General features: G+C 47.6%; 1 long non-coding RNA gene across 3 annotated transcripts in view; it reads left to right on the top strand.

Moving 5' to 3' along the window:
• The window catches only part of LOC106112753 (uncharacterized), an 80,145-nt gene that overhangs the window by 52,419 nt on the left and 11,621 nt on the right, over window positions 1-16,105 (top strand). Inside the window, exons 1-2 of one of the 3 annotated variants that reach the window (XR_001227236.3) lie at window positions 1,407-13,001; window positions 14,463-14,716. This is a non-coding gene — a long non-coding RNA (uncharacterized LOC106112753). Of the gene's footprint in view, window positions 1-1,406; window positions 14,717-16,105 lie in introns of those variants that run through there. The other 2 variants (XR_008747563.1, XR_003556291.2) reach the window with 2 other exon arrangements.

The raw sequence follows: 16,105 nt of genomic DNA, 5'->3' as shown, positions 1-16,105 counted from the left end.
TTAGGTCCCTGCTATTTTGCAGCCAGTGTTCCAGGACAGACAGAGGTAAGGTACATTTCAGGGCCATGTGTAGTTATCCGTGCATCCACCCAGCCCAGCAACATGAGGTCTGAGCGAGTGGGTATGTTGGTACAAGGTGCAGAGGTTTTGGGGGTGTGGAGAGGGATAGGATGTGCAAGTGAGGGTGGAAGCATGTCTGTGACCATGCGTGGGGAGCCAGAACACGTGTGGGAGGTGTGATGAGCTACTGAGGTACATGTGGGATGTGGAGAGGGAGCATGTGAGCAGTGGGACAGGTAACTGCGAGTGTTGTGTCCCCAAGGGCTTCCAGTGGCCCCGGTATAAGGAACACAGAGCACTGGGACCCCAGTTGCTTTTTCTGTCTCAGCCAGCACTTAAATGCCAGCATAATAACAAACACAATGCATTATTTAAAAGCTACTGTGTTTGACCCTATAAGGAGCTTTTCAGTCACCTGAACGTCAAGGAGGAAGATGTTGCTATTTCACCGGTGGCTGGTGGGTTAACCTCCTTCTCATTTACAACATGACCCAAGGTGAGAGGCAAAGAGCTGCTGAGATGAGCGTGTGTGTGTATGCACAAGGGGACGGGTATGAAATCATTGTAGTCACCCACGTGGGGCAACCCATGGAGCTGATGCTCTGGACTGGGAAAGCCAACTGAAAGGAAGGATCAGTCCCCAGGGAAGGAATGCAAGTTTAGGAGCAGTAGCTCTTAAAAGCTGTTCTCAGCCTGTGCTGTTCAGACCTATCAAGCTGAGTTTATTTGTTTGTTGGTAGTTATTAGGGCTGGCACTGAGATGCCACCAAGGCCTATGTATCTGCCCATCTCTCAGCGCTACAGGCCACAGTCTAGGGCTACAGTGCCCAGGGGGGCTGGACGTGTGCTGGGGCTGGGCCCCGTGCGGTCTGCTCAGAGGCATCTGATCATTTGGTCCTCACTGTCTGGAGCTGCTTCTCAGCAGTCATGGGCTTTTTAATGCTTGTTTACCAAGCTGCAAACCCTCCTTGCTTGCTGACTGCTGTTAGCAAATTAAATGTTTCCAACATCCTATCCTGTTCTCTGGCTTCAGAAGAGACATTTTCTTTCTCACAAACTTTCAGTGAAACCTCTTGCAAGGCTTCAAGTCATTATCTGCGAGTCACTGTTAGAACAAGGTTGTGAGCAGTAGCAAAAGTCAGAAACTAGGATCTCTCTGTAAGCAAAAATCCTCAATCACTTTATAAACAACCAGTGGTATATGTCTATATCTAGCAAATGTTGTTTTGGAGATCAGAAAAGGTCACCAGTTGCAGTGGTGGCATTTCACCCCTTATGACCTCATTAGAGGTTTTTCCGAAGTTGCTAGTTTTACTTATTTAACAATGAGACTGATTTTTTTCCCGTCTGCACAAAATAAGAGGCAAAGCATCCTTTGCAGCATGAGATGTACTGTATTAGGAGGAGAGGTACTTACTGCTTAGATGCTTTTCACATTCAAAGCACCTGAAAGGTGGTACATAGTAAAAGTGAGAATTAAGCTGATGGATGTATTGGTGATGTGTGGGTGTTTTACTGGGCAGGGCCCTTAACTCAGGTGCTGGGAGTTGTGATCACAGCCAGCTTTGGATGGAGGTACAAAGCAGGTACATTAAGGGAGACTGGCTGTGGTTTGGGAGCTGGAAGCTGTGCTCCCAGCCCAGCTGAAAGCTGTGGAATCCCCTGAGGATGCTCAGCGTGTGGGTACTCCTGCCTTGCTGTGTGGAAAGGGAGTCTGGCACTGAGCAGATGGTGCGGGCACACCACGCACCTGTTGCATGGGTGAGAGGAGGCTTCACACCATGTTCAGGTGTCACTGGGTGCTCGCTTGAGCAGAACATCACTGGCTTTCTGTTCTGGGTAATGGGTGTGGAATTATTCAAGATTAGGCTGTTAAATACTTGGAGCTGTCTTGGTAACAAGCTGTGATTTTTATTATTCTTCACTCCATGGTGACTTTTGATAGCTCTGAGTAAAGTACCCACAATAGTCAACAGCACGTGATGAGGAGAGGGCTGAGGGCCATTCATTTTCACTGATGGGAAGTTTGGAAATGCCTCTTAGGCAGCTTGATATTTTTAGCACCTGCAAGATAGGCATATTTGCAATTCCCTCTTTTATCTGTACTGTGGAAGGACCAAAAAGTCCCAACTATGGTCTTGTCTTTGTAAATGCCACAAATAATTTATTTCATCTCTCCTATACTGATGCTGCTGCTGTACCCTGATTCCCTGCTACTGCCAGTCTAAGCAAGGCTGCCAGGATACACCTGAATGAAAAGTTACCTAAATCTAGCTAGAATGGACTCTGTCTCAGCGTGCAGTAGACAAAAAGTGAAATTTCCCAAGCACTTGAGGAGCAGCTGCAATGTTTTTGATGCATATCTAGGCACATAACTCAGACTGAAACTTAACAGCAAGGCTTAGTCTCCTCACAAGAGCCTTTTAAAACTTGTTCTCAGAATCCAATATGGATTACAAATCATTAGAACAGATGAGGAGGGATCCAGAATGGATGAGGCACTGGTAAAACTAGATTAGTTAGAATATAGAAGAGATCTAAAAGCAGGAACAGCTAGGGAGATTATTAGCTCAAGAAGATGAGATTAGATAGAGCAGCTCTTCTTTTGCTACCCTGGCTTTCCTGTTCAGTCTCCCAGCCAAAAACAGCTTGTGCAACAATGCCAAAAACCAAAACATTCTTCCTCTAGGCTTGAAAATCTGGCAGCATTTGAATTTGTCCAGAACTCTGCCTCCATCCCAGCCTGCCTGTCTATACAGAGATGGAAAAAGGGGAGGAAGGCAAGGGCTAGCGGTTAGCAAGGGCTCTGGTCCGAGTTCTTTTCTAGAGTTGGGTGTGATGGGTGGATTCTTGCAGAGCTCATCAACTTTAGTTCTCTAGAGCTAAAGAAGAGGGAGAGAGCCCAGGCAAAATCACTCAGTGCTTGGTTTTATTTATATTTCTGCTCCACACCAGCAGTTGCTGGAGGAGTTGACCCTTTGGGTATCTTGCTTATTGTTCCTGGAGGTTTTTAATGTTTGTTTTTCCAGAAGCAATAATTCCAATGGATGGAAATGCAGTTACAGCTTCTTAGAGCAATTAACTCATTTGCTTTGGTCCACACTGCTGGATATTACTGCTAACTGGAAAATGTCATCCATTTGTTTATATTAAGGAAGAAAAGTGAGAGATTTGCAAAGAGAAGGCTGCAGTGAGATTGTTTGGTCCTAGTGGGCCTTAAACTATTCATCTAACAGGAGTGAGTTGAGCGCTTGCAGGCTCCACATGTAAACCGTGTAATCACCTTGTTAACACACTTTCCAGCAGTAACTTCCCTGACTCTTGCCTGCTTTGGAATATTCATGTGCTCATGCATCATTTTAATGAACTTATCAACACATTCATAAGCTATTAATTAAACATTTATTAGTAATTATGTTTTGGGATCGCCCGATGCATAACTCCTGGTGTTATAAATATGACATCTCACCCCTGCATTTCACCAGCCCAGTCCACAGGGTGAGAAAGACACAGCTGAAAGATGCAAGGCTCGTTCTCCCCCATCCTACCCAGCCTGCACCCGTATCTGGCTCAGCTCTTACTAATCGGTGTATTCTGCTTCCCTGGACATCGTGGAAATGAGCTGGTAGGAGAAAGCAGAATTCACTGGGTGATGGCCCACATTACCAAGGCAAATGCGTGTTGTGGGGCAGCAGCGTGGATAGCCATGGCAGATTCTCGCTGCAAATGTTACAGGGATTTCCAGATGAGAATTAATGGACTTCCCTTGGCTAGCGTAGAAGAAAATGTTCTACGTGTGGTTGTTTATTATTTCTGTTACAGTCACTGTACTTGCTTATTGCTTCCATCTGTTGGCATCAAACTATTGGCTCTTGTCTTATCACTGGGATGTAAACCCTTCACAGGCAGGGAGCATGGTTTGGCGAGAGGCATAACAGAAGCGCCCAAGAAATTTAGGTGCTTAAAGACTGGGATGCTTTGGAATCTGTTCCAGAGAGGAACTCAGGTACTTTATTCCCGGCGGTTTCATTCAAGAAGAAATATGTTTGTTGGCCAAAAATATTAAGTGCATCAATTTTTGCCCTTCAAGCCTTGAGAAGTCGTTGCTCCAGACCATCGTATCTCCAGTTGGTGCCTCAGGAGATCATTAGCTTTGTTGTATGGTGTTCCTGGGGAACTGATTGACCCAGACCACATCCTGCTTAAAGAATACTTAAACTCCTACTTGGGCATAATTTGTTTTGCTTATTCTTCTTTGCTGCCCCTCCTCTTGTCTGCTGCCAGATTAGACAGGACAGGATCAAGCAGGCCAACTGGGAGATCCAGAATCATCATTAAAAATAAAGCTCCTGTCTTCCCTGTTCTCCAGGCCATGTCTGGATCCACCAACATTGTTACTCAAAGGAGTGCAGACAGATTTAGAGCACACCATGGGACCCGCTGGTGGCTAGTAGCCCCACAAACAAAACTCTCTTTATCTACTGCAGGCAAGCACTGGCTCTCCACTGGCACCAGGAACCCACTGGATAATCCCGTGCAGGTGGCCTCAGCTTTGATGCTTTTACGTGGCAATTTGGATGAATTGGCAGGAACGGGAGATGCTGCACTAGGTCGTGTGCTGTTTTATAAATTTTAATCCTCGCTTTGAATTTTCCAGCAGAATGGATTTTGCTCTACCTCTGGGCTGGAGGGAAACTTCTCTTCGTTACCCTGGAAACGTGAAGACGACAGATCCATCGTTCATCAGCGAGAGGGAGAAGATGAGAGGGAAATAGATGACAAAAAAGTATGGGCAGGGGGAAAGACCAAGGGAGTAGAAGAGTCTTTCAGAGGAGCCATCTTCACCTACTGCATCAAGGCTGGGAGCCTGGAGTGCTCAGGCTATCACCAGTGGTCAGGATTTCCCAGCACTTCATCAGACCTCCCATAGCAGAAGACTTGCTGGAGCAATTTTGCTTAATTTTGACAATAAAGCAATGGGTGATGGATTAATGTTAATATCTCCTTGCTCACTTCCCAGCTCTGGCAGCCTGGAATCAGCTCCCGCTTTACATATTTAATCTTTTACCTCCTTTAAACCTGGGATGTTGCTATGCAGAGGACACCTGAAGGTCAAAGAGCCGCTCGGTGACGGAATGGCCAAGCTGCAGGACAAGAGCAAGTGTTCCTATACTATAGACGAGAACAGGAGGAATCCAGACATACCCGCTTGGACACCACCTCCCCTTCACAGGGAGCCCATGAGGACATCAAGGCAATTCACCTGATTAAAGTCAGGCATATGTTTACATCTCCTGCTTAATTGGCTTTGTGAGGAAGCCAGTAAGTTATTCTTGTCCAAGCAGCCACAGAAGAAGCTGTAACACCCAGTGTGGGCAAATACACACAAAGCACAGAAGGGTAGCATAGGGATCAGACTCCAAATGCCCATGCTACTCTTGCAAGCAGCTGGAAATCAAATATGCCCTTGGCTACAGGTGAAGTCAGAAAGGACATGCTGGCTGTCCCATCCCTGGAGCTTCAGAGCACAGCAGAGGAGTTGCCTTTTCTGCATTGTGGAGTCTGGCATAAGAGCTGGTGGCAACCTGAAGCTCACCCTGGGTCTGTGCAGTGGCATACCTCCATCAAGATACATATTCACGCTGCAGAGTTTAAACTTAGGACAGCAATCTACACTCAGCTCTTGCGTTACTTGGTGTTACCATGTGTCCTGGAGGGTATAGGGCAAGGAAGTCCACAGTGCCAGACTCCCATCTTTTTACTGTGTTAACTGAGAGCTCTGGAGAACATAAACCACTCTTCGGTGTCTTGGTGAGGTCTGAGCTACAGTTAAAGGGAAAAGAAAGCAGATTTCTGCCCTTCCCACTGAACTTCAAGGAGTTAGACTCAAGAATTATTTTTTTTCCTGCTGGAAATTTGAGCGAAGAGCAGGTGAGAAAGGACACTTAAAGTCAGGATATTTAGTTCCTGCCCCCTGTAAGATCCCTGTGCTCACCTCCTGTTTCCATGCCTTGATGATATTACTCCCCCTCCTGCACTTTGTCTCCCTGCCACCCTCCAAAGCACCAGCTCATGTTAATCTTCTCTTTCCTTGCTGAGTTGCGAAGTGCTTAAAGGCAAGGGCTCCATTTTCCTGCCCTGATAAAGTCCCCTGTGCTCTAATGGCGCCATGCAAATAAATACATGATAATAAGCAGTAGCCTCTCATCCACACTGCTCCCAGGGCCACAGAGAGCCTGGGGCTTACCCCAGAGTTTGCAGGAGTGCCAAGGAGAAGTTATGTTCCCCTTGCCCTGTGAGGCTCCGTCCTCCTCCGTCTGTTCTCCTCACTACCTCGCTGTGCTCCTCCCTGGTCCCCTAGTATTGCCTTCATGTCTCCAAGTTTCTACTTGTCATAGCCCCGTGTCCCTCTATTCACTACCACCATGGACCTCCCAGCACTGCAGTTCTGTTCACAGCCTCAGTTCACCTCTAAAGCAAGCCTGAGGAAGAAAAGAAAATGGAAAGGAAGTACTTCCCTTGAAGCAAGAAGATAACCAGCGTGAGCCAGGTAAAAGTTGTTGATTTTGTTAATATTCGAGGAACTGTATCTACTAAGACATGTAGGCTGCCATCGGAGGCGGAGAGCTGAGCTGGCTGGATTTTAACTTGCCACTGCCATCTGCGGGGCTGTTGTTGCTAGTAGCAAAGCCAGGCCATCTCAGGAGGATACTGATCTATGTTACAGTAATTATCCTCTTCCCCAAGGAAGTTTGCAGTCCCTTTTCCCTCCCTCACCCTGTTGCTGGAGCAGTGTCAGTGTAGCTGCCAGGCAGAGTAGTGGCAGCAAGAGACAAGTGTAGCAAACAGTATTTGACAGTGTGTTTTGGATGCATTTCAGGTGAAAGCACAAAAAACCCAAGCGTGTTTGATCCTGGCTGTACCTGCCTTCCATATTCATGTTTGTGCGCCTCCATGTCATTATGAGATTAAAGCATCATTAAGCACACAACGAAAGCCTTTGATAACACTCTGCCCCGTGCTCCTCCTTGCCTTTCTTTTTTGCATTTCTCCCGCCCATCCTATTTCTTTTTTTTTTTTTTCCCTAGTCTTTTTCCCCCTTCCTTCTTTCTTCTCCCCAGTCATTTCAGGGATGCTTTGGAGTAATACCTCACTGAGATACGATACAGTTGAAAGGACTGTATTCTGACTATCCTTTATACCAGTGTGTATATCAGTTTTAGCGTAACAGACTGGAGGCAGTGGCATCCAGTGCAAATCTGTGCCGCTGTATCCAGGTCCACAGAGGCTCTGCCAGCCTGGGAGAGCAGAGGACATGCTGCAGCTAAGTTGGTGCAAAGAGGGTGGGGAACACAACCAGGTCCCCAGTGTAGAGTTCTGGTGTAAATCCAGGAGTTACGCAACTGACATTGGGGAAGCTGGTTCAGATTTACACCAGGGTATTAGTGATCAGTATCTGGTATTCAGCACCTGCTTTGCAACCCTGCTACTGAGAGCTGCAGAGTTTCAAGCAGCCGCTGTAGAATGCTAGTAGTATTTTTAATAAGGGTGCTGAGACCAATCTACTCCTGTATGGCAAACGTGACAGCAATTTAGATTGAAAGCCTCTGTTTTCCAGGCAGACGCTCAGCCAGTTAGTGCAAACAAAAAGGCACTTGTAACTCCAGTTCTTTAATCTTACTCTTTGCTTCATGATAGATAAGGCGTCTTGACATCAAATTGCACTAATGCGGTCCTCTGAAGATTAGCACTGTGGACAATGCTTGTCGTCTGGCTTTCCCTGATATGTTTTCTGAGTGTAGCAAGGTCCAGTGGTCAAAGCAGGGATGCTGGTATGGAAAATGGGCTGTTCTCGTACTCTCCCTGCCTCTGACTTCTAGTCTGCCAGCAGCTGACCTTGCCTCTTGGTTTTTGCAGTTGTAAAATGGGCATAATAGAGACTAATTGCTGATGGATGGGGGGGTGGGGCAGGGCTGGGAGAGCTGGTTGGGGGATGGCTAATGATTATTGGCTTGAAAATTACAGAGGAGAGAGGGGAAGAAACAGAAGGAAGGTTTTGCAGTGAGTGTGGGATGCAGGAGCTGCTTCTCTAGAGATCTCAGAGCTTTTTTCTACAGATGGTCTCATTCCTCTCATTTGAACAAAGGGGCAAAAAAATAAAAGGTCAAGCAATTTGCCCAAGGTCATATGAGAAGTCTAGGAATGAACCCAAGTGTTGCAGGTGCTGCCAGCCTGCTGTAACCAGTGGGTTGTGTTGCCTGTTCACAGGCTGTAAAAGCTGTTGATGCAGACAGAAACCCCACCATGTGTTTCAGTTCCCAGTACCATGCATTGGGCAGAGTTGGGAGTCACTTCAGCAGACCCAGAGAAGCATTTGAGGGGGATGCAATGGCTGCACAGCAGCTCTGGTTCTGTGTATTATCCAGTGTAATTATCCAAGGACCATAACGCCTGGGCTAAATTCTGTTGCTAGTTTCTCTCCAAGTAAAGCCAGAGCAGCCTGTGGGGGGGGATGCAGACTTGCTGGGATGGGTGTGAGAAAATGACGGGAGCCTGGAGCCACTGTGATCCTCCCAGGCTCTGCAGCAGGAAAGAGTCCACCTTCCTAAGGACTCTTTCAAGTACCCCAGGCATAAAAAACAGCCTGAAGTCCACCTGGATCTGCCATGAGTCTGTGGTTGAACCTCTGCTGAGCCCAAAGCCCTGGGCTTTGCTTTTGTTGGTCACTCACACCACCGGAACAAAGTGGTTGGGCTCAGCCCTCACCCTGAATGGGGCTGCATGGGTGCTCCTCCATCCCATGGCTCACATCCACCCTCCAGAGAAGCTTCACTGCTTCCACAGAGGTGGGCCTGTCCTAGTACATCAACCCACCTGCTTGGCATTGAGTGATTTAGCACTGAAAATGAAGGGGACTCACCTGGACTGTCCTGCAGCTCCCAAAAATCCCATGCTGTGCATGGTGCCGCAGAGTCTCCCTTCTGCTCGGTGCAGAGGGACCGTACCCTGACCGCACTGCTGGGCCAAAATGCAGCATCAGGGAGGGGCAGGTATGAGTACTGCTCTGACACCACACTGCAGTCATCCATGACTCCATCAGCACCAGAGGAGACGGGACATGCGGGAGCAATGTCAGCCCAGCAGGGAGCTCACAGCAGCCTCTCTGAGATCAAACTGTAGAAGACTGGGTAAAATGGACAGGAGAACAGAAGAAAGGAGGAAGATGTCTCAAGTCAATTGCACCAAGAAAAACTCTGCATGAGGTGAAGGAACTTCACAGCAGAGCCAAGGCAGAACAGGCAGCTGAAGTCGAGAAGCAAATTTGAGCCCTGAGGCCAGGAGCAGCAACCAGCCCTGCATGAGCAGCCACAAAAGGAAGGTCCCATCAAGTGGTGCCCTGCCACGGAGAGGTGGGGAAGGCAGTGGGTTAAACATGCAGGCCTGGGACCGTGCTGCAGGTGTTAGATCCTGACAGTTCCCTGCTGTGGCTTCCTCTGGAGAGGCCTTGCTCAGCCAGCTCTTGGTGGATGAAAACAGCAGTGGATAGACAGTGAGGGCTCAGTAGCCTCACAGGTACTGCTGCTTACCCAGCAGCAAAGACTGCTGGATAAAACACCTCTGAAGTGAGGAACCTCTCTGCACACTGCGGATGCAGGGAGCTCAGAGGTGTCTTTTAGACTGACTATGTCCTGAAAGTTTGCAGTTATTAATTCTTTGCCTGGGCAATGCAGGCAGGCCACAGACTGGGGCAGCTGTAGCCAAATCCTCATTGCCCTGACTGGGGCAAATCCCCAGTGCCCTGGCGTTGATAGCTTTGTGTGTGAGTGAGGGCAGTCTGGGGCCAGGCCCTGCTTGCCCCTCTCCCTGGCTGCCAGGCTTCCAGGGACGGGAGCAGCTCTGTTCCTGCCTGCAGGGACCATCTGTGGGCATGTAGCTATTGCCAGGCAGGCGGTACCAAAGGATTCCTGTGCTAGCAAGAGTCTTTTGTTGCTGTTGTTTCAAAGTCTTTGAAATGCATGTTTTGTTTCCTTGTTCTGACATGACAAAGGACTATTTTAATTGCTGTGTATTAAATCTGTTCATGGGGGAAAAAATGAAGGACTGCTTTAGCCTGCTGTTCTTGGGGAGCTGGTCTGTTATCAATAGCCTCTTTCTACCAGAGTTCAGCAGGCGATGGCTTCAGCCTCGTCAGAGTCAGTGGTGGCATATTCCCCAGCCTATATTCCCTGGGTGTGGATGTTCAGCCTCAAAGGAGGATATATAGCAATGCAAAGGGCTGATTCTTCCCTCCTGTCCCTCCCCTCCTCCTGACAGCTTGAAGATCCCTGACTTAGGGTACTTCCCTTTCAAATATTTTCATGCCAATATAAACAGAGCTGCCCAGCTCCTGGTATTCTGGTGTGCAGGACCCTTGTGCCAGGCTACAAAGCAGGACAGGCCAGTGACACCAAGCTGTCCCTGGGAAACGTGGTTTTGCAGCACTTTCCCTTGGCTACGACAGAGCTCTAGCTCTGTCCGACGCTGGGACTGCCCACACCTGATCGAGCTGGCCGGAAGATTGCAGGGGCAGGGAGAGAGGTGGGTGTTGCGGTGGAGCTTGCGAGGCAAGGGACCAAGAGAGTGACTCAATATGTGAAACCTGACAGCTCTGTGTCAAGGTCTGGCCACAGCACAGAGCCACGGAGGGGAACGAGGCTCATCAAATTGAGCCTGGGAAGGTTTCCAAAACCTTGTCTTCACAAGCCAACAGTGTGCAGGTTTGCATAAATATCTCTAAAATTCATCAAACAGTTCAAATGAAATACACTAAGGAAGGAACTATTTCTGCATTTAAATCCACACACAGTTACTCCTCTGTCTTTGAAATCCAGCGATGCCCGCCCCTCCATCAGCCTAGGAGCAAGGTACATTCCAGATGGTTCCCCCATCCTAAAAAACTGCACTGCACAGCCGATTAAATTCTGCTTGTTGTAATTAAGCCTGACACAATTAGCTGTCAAGCAGGGCACTCATCTGTTTTATGTTGCAATCTCTTCAACAGGCGAGGCTGCTAGACAAGATTGTCACTTTTCGAAAAGATTTTCATTAGTTACCCTGGGCTCTGTGTCAGGCTATGAAATATAAAAATGTGCTCTGTAGCCAAGTCAGGGAAATTCTCATTTAATGGTCCACACAGTATTATGAAAGTAATGTACTCTGAAAATGAATGCATTTTGGAACATTTTGGAAGAAATGTAATTTGTCTGCTAAGTAATAACTGCATGTTCATGAATTTACTGATTTTTTTCAATATGCCTTTCGTAAAGTTGAAAAGACTTGTTCTGACCTAAAATGAGAGGAAGAGAAACTGTTGATTTTAATGTTACTCCTTCCTCCCTCCCTCTCCCCCTCCCTCTTTCTTTCATTCTTTCTTTGTTTTCCATCACTTCCGTGCACCCTCAGTATAAGAACCAGGCACTGTCTGATAAAAGTGGAAGCTTGGCAGAGAAGAAATACGCAGCCAAAATGGAAAAGACAGAAAATAATTGCGGTCGGTGAGGAATGAGGGAGCTCCATCTTTCTGTGTCTTTAAGAACAAAGAGCAAGAAATCCCCTGTTGCTCCTCACAGTTCAACAACCAGCATCTGTCAGTGGAGATGCAATTACAGTTTTCCTGTTTTGGTGGGACTTTGAATTTTCTGCATTGCTAAGTCAGAGGCTAAGGGGGGGTCAAACACACAGAGTTGCGGGTGCTTCTCGCCACCAAAATTCAGACTTGCAATCAGAAAATAAGGAAGAATTCCAGGCTGGCAGAGCCTTCTCCTTTCCTTATAAATACATCTGGACTGTAGGACAAATGCTTTGACCCTCTCTGTCTGGTGCATTGCCTCTCTCTGCTCCAGTTCACTCCAGTGCTGAAGCATTCGTGACTCTGGGTTCAGATGTGATGGTCTAAACTGGGGATCATGCACAGCCAGGGAGATGGGGGCAGAGCTGAACGGCCATGGAAATGCTGCCTGAGCTTTCCATCAGAAGAGAAGTGGTGTTGAGTTACTGGGTTGAATCAGGCAGGAATTTGGTAGGGGGCAGAGAGGAAAATGAAAAACCAGATAAGTGGAAACCAAGTTGGGAAAAAAAGAGGAAAATAGGTGAGGAATTACAGTGAGAATTGGGACTGTAGTCACAACTGGCATGAGTGAGCTCAGCAAGCTTCTGCATTTACTTAAGATGTGATTTTGATGGTTGCAGGATGACACGGTCCAGACCTGGGTGAAGCTGAAGCAGTGTTGTCACTGCATCCTGCCAAGCCATGGTTAGAAATTATTCTCCTCTGATCTGTTATTACCCCCACACTTGTGTATTTACGTGGCCCTGTGTGGCCTTGAACAGGAACAAGTAAAGAGTGGCATATATTACTGTCTTGATATATCTGTACAAATTGGGCTTGTCAGTTTATACATTGAGATGAAATATAGTTTTCAGATCATAAGAAGTTACGTGCTGAAGTCTGAACCCTGCTGCGACAAGCATTACCCAGCTTTGTTTGCTGCCTGTTACTGGCCATTAACTCCCCAGGCAGACTCTCTTATTCAGAATTCAAGTGAATTTAATCAGGCTTCGTTTACCCTCCTTGGGAAGGAATAAAGTTCATCCAAATTAACACCACTTATCTCCAAATAGAAGCACCCCTACATGAGGTTCAGTGTGCATTTCAATGATTTGTCTTTTATGGCACACCTTCTCCACACTCAGATTTCCTTTGCAGTCAGACCTTTTCTTGAAAAAGGCTCTCACTTTCCCAGAGCAGTTCTGGAAGTTGTCTCATTCCTTCCCTGGGTGTCTGCACAGGGCTGGGAGCTTGGGGCTGAAGTGGAGCCTGGTCCATTAGCATTCCACCACAGAAGGAGGTCAAGAAAAACTCATCCAGAAGCATGAGGAAGGAGCAAATAAAAGCAGAGCGGGTGAGCTGAAAAAATTGTCTCTTAATTGAGCTGGGTGAGAAGGACTAGTGGTGATTGCAAGGCTTGTAGGTCTTTGTTTATGAGAGCTGCCTTCCTGCGATCTGTCTCCATGGGATAGAAGCATCCAAGCTACCTTGAGAGAGCGTCATGCAGGGAGGAGCTGAACCAGAGTGGCTGTATGCAAAACATGTGGGGTGCATGGCTGTGTGCGCGCTGCTCCAGTGCTGTTTCCAAACACTGCCAGCACTTTTGGTCCAAAAAGCAGAGTACTAGGGCTTTTCCTCTCCAGCATGTTCCCTTCCTTCAGCCAGGGCAGGATCACCATGGAGTAGCACAGAACAAAGGGAGAGCTTGCCCTCATACCCCAGATGCTGATTTTTAAAGATGGTCACATACACCATAGTGTGCATGGATGGGGCAGAGCAATGTGGAGTCACAGATCGTTTGCCATGATGACAACCTTCATAAACAGAGTAAATCTAACATGTCTGAGATAGGAGAGACCCAGGGTGTCTGTGCTGGAGAGCTCAGCTGCATGTGCATGGGGGCTGTTTGACCAGGTCTCTGGACATCTGCTCTCCACCCTGAGCTACTGCTCCAGCCCAGCTGCCAAAGCTTTAACATCCCAGAGAAATGGCTAGCATCCTTTTTTATGCTGGGATGAAATGCCTGGGCAGAAAGAGAGGGTCTGTGCAAGAGACACAGATGGATAGCAGCTCTGCTCCAAGTCCTCTAGCTATCTCTTGAGCAAGCGGTGATCAGTCTGGCGGATGCTGCCCTCAGCACCCAGCTTCCCCCGCAAGCTGCTTGCTCCATGTAGGTCCGGGGCTCGCCGTGTGGCTTGGCTGACGCGGGCACCCAGGGGGATGCTGGCTTTGCTGCTGCAAGTGGCCAGCACGTAGTGGGTACATGCTAGCAGGGGCTCTTGGCTTGCTGCAACTCGCTGCTTTATTGCAAATAGCTTTGGCTGTAGCTGCTGTGATAACAGTAAAACCCAACCCCCCAAAATCCCTTCCTGCTCCATTCTCTAGCTGTATCTGCTGCTGGCAGAAGCTGTGCCAGCACCAGGTGCAAGGGGCTGCTCAATGAAGGGTACAATGAACCCCAGGTCTGATTTTTTTGTGTCTGTTTAACACTTTCCTCCCTCCATTACTATTTGTCAGTGGGAATCCCTCCCTTCCTGGGTCATCAAAGTGAGGGGTATTTTCCCATTTTGTGAGTGTCTTAACGCTGGGACAAGAGTCAGGAAGAGGTCAATGAACGAAAAAGGTCCCCAGGTGCCTCCCTTTTCCCCACACCGCTGCTGCTCACCACAGGCTGGGATGAACAGGCAGCTCCATTTAGGTTCGTGCTTGCATTTGGTTTGGGACATCACATAAGTGGAGGCCTCAGCATTTACACCTGTGCTTGAGTTGAAGCCCATGTGTAAGGAGACTCACAGCCTTTTTTGTTCCTCCTCAGCATCTGTCTGATGAGAGCCAAAGAGTCCTGCCAGTCCCATCCAGTTTGTCGCACTGAGCTGTTGACCGCTGCACATCTCTGCGCTGGTCACAACTCCCTGATGCATTCAGAGCCTTCATTAGGTTTCACTGAAACCCCACATTGGCAAAGGTTTTTCTGGAGTGACCTCCTACACATCACAAACCACAGGTATCACCCCAGTTCTCCAAAAATAACCTGAAGGGATGGAAGAGAAGCTCTCTGTTGTCTTTCAGGTAAGTGAATTTAAATACATAACTCTGACAGTTTCAATTATTATTCTTTTAACCGCACTACAAGAGAAGAAAAAAAAAGAGATTTATCACAAAAGATTGTTTGGGGGGAAAGGGGGGTAGGACGGGGGAACTCTAGAATGTTTTATTTATGGGAAAACTGCAAATTACCTTAATCAATTCCTTTACTAAGCTGTGTCAGCTACTAAAACATTGTTCTTTGTGGGTGAATAACTTTTAATTTGAGTGTTCTAGTATTCAGCAGAGTGAGGTAATGGATTAGCAATTGCCTGTATTGTAAATGTCATCTTGGCATAATTAGGGTGATTATTGTTAACCAGTGGAGTTTAGTATTTATCTGTCACTGGGTGAGAGAATATAACAAAGCCCCAATTAGTTATAAATGGTGGTGGGTGGCGGGAATGGAACACAGCCTCTGAAACGCTATTTTTGTTTTAAATTTGTTTCAGTGGTGTTTATTTGGTTTTAACATCCACATTAAAGTGATCTCCCCCTGACAAGAGGGATAGTAAATCACGTGCACACGTAGGTGCCATGTGTGTCAGGGCAGGAATTACAGCAGAGAAGGCAACGTGAGCAGGAGCACCACTCCAGTTTACTGCACAAAGCACAGGTTGCTGCCTGCCTGTTCTGAAGCAGGTAAATTGTCTTCCACTGTGCCCAGCTGGGAATACGTGCGATCCCTGAATCTGTCTGGTATTGCAGGCTCAAGAAAGCGAAAAAAGATGTGAGAAAAGCTTTTTTAACTGACTCCATCCTGATTTCTCCTTTCCTGATCCACTCACCTTTGTCCCTTTGCCCTCAGAGTTGTATTTGCCCTTTAAATGGGCCAAGTGAATGTTTGATCTGTGGTAACAGTCACTCCCTGAGAAATGGGAGCAGAGGAGTAGTAGAAGTTCACATCAGTAGAAAAGGGATGCTAAGTTGCTGGCAGATAAACATTCCTCCAGGTGACAGCTGTCTCTGACTGTGGTGCTTCTGCTAGCTCCAGTTCCCAAACATGTGCACCCCTTGGTTGCAGTGCAGTTTAGGTGGCCTTTCCAAATCCAGCAGTGCAGTCAGTAAGCACCTGACTGGACTGCACCCGCTGTGTCATCTCTGAAGGACACCAGCATACCCAGACTCAGCACCAATGTCAAGTTTTAAGTCTTAATTCCCATTTAGGCTCCTCGCTGCCCATTCATTTCTAACAGCACCCTGTTTCTGATAGTCAAATGGGTACTTTAAGGGGAAGTGGTCTGAGTTCAGCTCTGCAAGGGAAGGGATGCAAAACCTTATTACAGGCAGCTATGGAACAATGTCCGCACTGGAAGCATCATCTCCTTTCCCCCCAGGGCAGTCGCAGCTGGCTCAAGGCACCAGGGTTAATGT

The sequence above is a fragment of the Falco peregrinus genome, chromosome 5 (assembly GCF_023634155.1).
Source record: "Falco peregrinus isolate bFalPer1 chromosome 5, bFalPer1.pri, whole genome shotgun sequence".
In the NCBI taxonomy this organism is placed as follows: Eukaryota; Metazoa; Chordata; class Aves; order Falconiformes; family Falconidae; genus Falco; species Falco peregrinus.
This window is presented reverse-complemented; position numbering and strand designations above follow the sequence as displayed.